Source organism: Orycteropus afer, unplaced genomic scaffold (assembly GCF_000298275.1).
Source record: "Orycteropus afer afer isolate SDZICR_OR568_19922 unplaced genomic scaffold, OryAfe1.0 scaffold00237, whole genome shotgun sequence".
In the NCBI taxonomy this organism is placed as follows: domain Eukaryota; kingdom Metazoa; phylum Chordata; class Mammalia; order Tubulidentata; family Orycteropodidae; genus Orycteropus; species Orycteropus afer.
In genome coordinates, this window is record NW_006921824.1 from 3,155,474 (window position 1) to 3,159,528 (window position 4,055).

Sequence of the window (4,055 nt, forward strand, 5' to 3'; positions counted from 1 at the left end):
TTGATTGTGGTAAAGAAAACCAAATGTTTTAACCTCAAAACAAAGATCTACCACATAAAAGAGCTGATCGCCTCTTTTCCTCATTCTTGTTCCTTCGTTCTTCTTCCTTACTTCCCTTCACCCCATCCTTGGCCCAAGCCTCTATTTGTGACCTAAGTGCTTTCACTGAAATTGATAAATAGTCATGGCAAGCTCCACCATGACAAATCTTTACAAAGCCTTGGCTAGCTCACCCCAGTCATTTCTTCATATTGTTGCAGTTTTCTTACAACTTTTTGATGTGAGTTCACGGAATTAAATGTGCTTCAGAATGTGAGACTGCTCCCCAAACATTCATTTATGTGGAAGGTATTTTTCTGTTGCCCCATGGATTTTGTAATCAGAAGTGTTTGTAAACAGTGCTGTGTAAACATTCGTTATACATTATTACCTCTCTCAAGGTAAAAGGAGATATGTCAAATAAACTATTATTAGTTCATATGTACAAGTAGACTATAGCACCACTTGAAACAATTATAGCCATAGCACGTCTATACTTTATGAAAAAGCCAAAGGTGAGATTCCATCTGCATGTCTCATATGTCTGTTTTCATCAGTCCATGATGCAAAATAGGTCACAATTCTTTAACATCCAAATTCAAATGACTTCATCCTCACTTGACTTCATTGGTGCTTCTCCTGTGAAGGACTTCTCCAAGGTTCTCCGGGGCTATTGCTGCTGATCACCAGCCAGCTGCAGTCTGTCAGAAGACAGTATGACCCCTTGAAGTGGCTAATCTTGTTTGCTCCAATGCCACCAGAGACTGTAGTGCCTCAAGTGTTAATGTGGTCTCACCATGGAAACCAGGACAGTCCAGGACAAGCCTTAGTGCTTGTGATTTCTGTGAATAGGGAAAGGGTCTCCTTCCTCTTACAATGGAACCTTATCTCGATTGCCCTAGTTCTGTAAAACACACTTAAGCTAAACTCTTTTCCATGTCAAACTCCCCAAGGAAATATCAGCAGTTGATATTAAATAATTAAGAGACATAAATAAACTAACAACTGTTGTTTTTGTTTAGCTTTCAAAATGAGCCAACTGCAGAAACTCTTCACTCTGCTCTAGTTGATAGGCCATTAGGAACCGAGAAAAAAATCTAAAACACTAAGTAGTTCACTGTCTGATTTGAATTATGTCCACTTTCCCGAATCCTTACATAATTGAATGAAATTGAATTGATGCAGTCAGCATAGATGGAGAGAGCTTTCTGTCTGGAGATAAGAAGCAGTCATATTTAATGCAAACAGAATCATGGAAGCAATATGGACAGCAGGTAAAAACACATGAGGGACTTAAAAACTACTTCCATATTTAGAAGAAGAGGGCATGAGTCCAAAATCTAGACAGTGTTGTTGTTTGTCCTTCTGTGAATTTACTCCAAGGGTGTGAATGCCTTTCAGACAGATGACTGAAATGATTGCTACTGTCACTTGTATAATGCACAATTACTTCATTGGTCTGGTTTCACCTGAAGAAACCTTTATGTTTCTTTACATACTAATGGGCCACTTCTTTATAAACTTGTGTTTCATCACCCTGGAAAAAATTCCCAACAATACTCCTGGATATAAAGTTGAATATCACTCAGGAGAATTTAGATGTTATCTTCAGCCAGAGCAAAATTACAGTATTGGAACAATGCTCTCAGATTTGATGAGGATGCACATGAATTTATATCTGAATTATAAGAAGACAAATTTCAGTAATGGTTCCAGCCCTTTATCTCATAGCTAGCACTCTTTCTGTAAAACACATTCTTCTTCTTAAAAGAAAGTTTGTAGCTATGTTGGCTTTAACCTTTCACAGTCCAAATGTATAGGGAAAACTTATCACATTAAATCTATTTGTGTTTCTGGGTATTTCTCGTTGCCTGCCTAATGAAAACTATTTCAAAAAGCTTGTTTTTCACATTTTTCTTATCACCACCAATGAATTCCAGAGATCTGTGCCTTTTATCTGCCTGTTTGTAGAGTCATAGAACCTGTTGTGTGCTGCCTAAGATGCTAAGACTTTTATGAGACTCTCCTGGCCCACAACAGGCTAAAATCTAGACAGAAGAAAAATATACACAAATCTCTAAATCAAAATAGATTTGTGTATGTTTATATGAGAAATCCATGCTGTGAAAGAACAGAGAGTCTATGTAGCTGGGAAGAACAGGCAAGTATTAATGAAAAAGTAGAGTTCAACAACAACTTTGAAGAATGGGTAAAATTATAATAGGCAGACATGGGAGTCAATGACCAAAGGGACAGAGCTGAGAAAGTTGGAATAAGATTGGGGAAAAAGCTTGGTCTGGATTAGGCTTAAATTCAAAATGTTTGGAGGGGGAGATGAAAAATGAAGTTGTAAAATCACTAGGTGACATTTTGTGGAGGGCTTTTAAAACCTGAGTGAGGGATTTCCATGCTTTTTAGGAGGTGATTGGGAGCTAGATTGAAAGAAAGGGTTGGAACCATTGCTGAAACTTGTCATTAGTTTAAATAGTTGCTCTGCCTGAAAGATGAGAAAATTAACATTTAAAGAAACTTGGAGAAGAACTTCCCCTAAGGTCCTACAGCTGTAGGTAGTGAAATGAAGACTTGAAATTGGCTCTTATTAACTCTGAAAACCATTCTTTTAAGCACTAAAATACATTGCCACATTGAAAGCTCTAGAGTCAGACCACATGGGTTCAATTTTTAACTCTACTGCTTACTAGTTGGATGGCACTGGACTAATGTTTAGGTTTATTATGAGAATCACATGACTTCATGCAGAACCTGTGTGTATAATACCATGCCCAGTATAAGGTCCATGCTCACAAAATGTTAGGCATGTGAAATAAACAACAGTGCAAGATACAATGCCAATCCATTAACGCATTAAGTAAATTTCTGTTATTAATTCAAACATTATGAGTAATCCTTAGTTTTTCAGTTATCCTGGGTTCCCTTCACTCTCCAAAATGGCCCAGTATAAAATGGTACCAAATGAACAATTCTGATGTTTCTCACAAAAGCTCTTAAAGCATGAGGTATTATTTATGAAAAATGCTTTATTTTAAGCCAACATGCATGTATTTAATTAGCTTTTGAGGGGTACTTCAAAATAAGAGGTTTCTTTCCTGCCAAGGACAAGCTGAAGAAACAATACAGGTAGTCCTTGGATTACAAATGTAATCTATTTCTAACTGTGTGTCTTGTAGGTAACTCAGACTGGGCACATAGAGTTCTTATTTAACATTGCTTTAGTTCAGGAAAAGGCTTGAAATCTTTTCAATGATTTAGAAGCTGCATATGCAGCAAGTGAAGGTGATTGTGATGAATAATACTTTGCAAGTAGGGGTTGGTTCAATTGTTTAAAAGTGATGGCACATTTACAAAACACTGAAGGGTAAGCAGGAGTTGCTCATGAATTGGACGTTCATAACCCAGGTGTAGCTTGTCCACATATCCATCCACAATGAACTGGGAGCAACTATTGCTGGGCGAAAAGGTAAAGAAGGGTCCAAATGTCCCCCTTTTTGCATTCCCCAGGCCATCTTCCTGTTAGCTAAGTGATGCCCACAAATACACAGCTACAATTACAGCCTTTCCTAGCACAAACCCTCCTCTCAACAGAGGACTCTAATTCTGGAGAGAATTCGACTAATACTTGTGGCTAGAGGCTTGAGTCTTAAGAGCTCTCTCTCAAGCTTGGCAGTGTTTTCAAACACACGCAAGACTCAGATTGCTGTTAAGTCTGAGTCACGGGAATCCAGTATGATCACCAATGACTTGCCCAGTTATTAATTCCCACACAGATAGTTAATCCTAAACTAGACAAGTTGGCAGTGAACCAAAACTTCAAAGTTGTGTGTTTAAAAGTATGCTGAGTGTGTTGTAGTTTTGAGCAGTTGTAAAAAGTTTCTTCTGCAAACTTCGGAATCATGGGTCAGTAACACATTGTGTTGGATTGGGTTCTCTAGAGAAACACAAAAACCAGCAAAGTATATATATATATATTTATAGAGAGAGAAAGAGAGAGAGAGAGA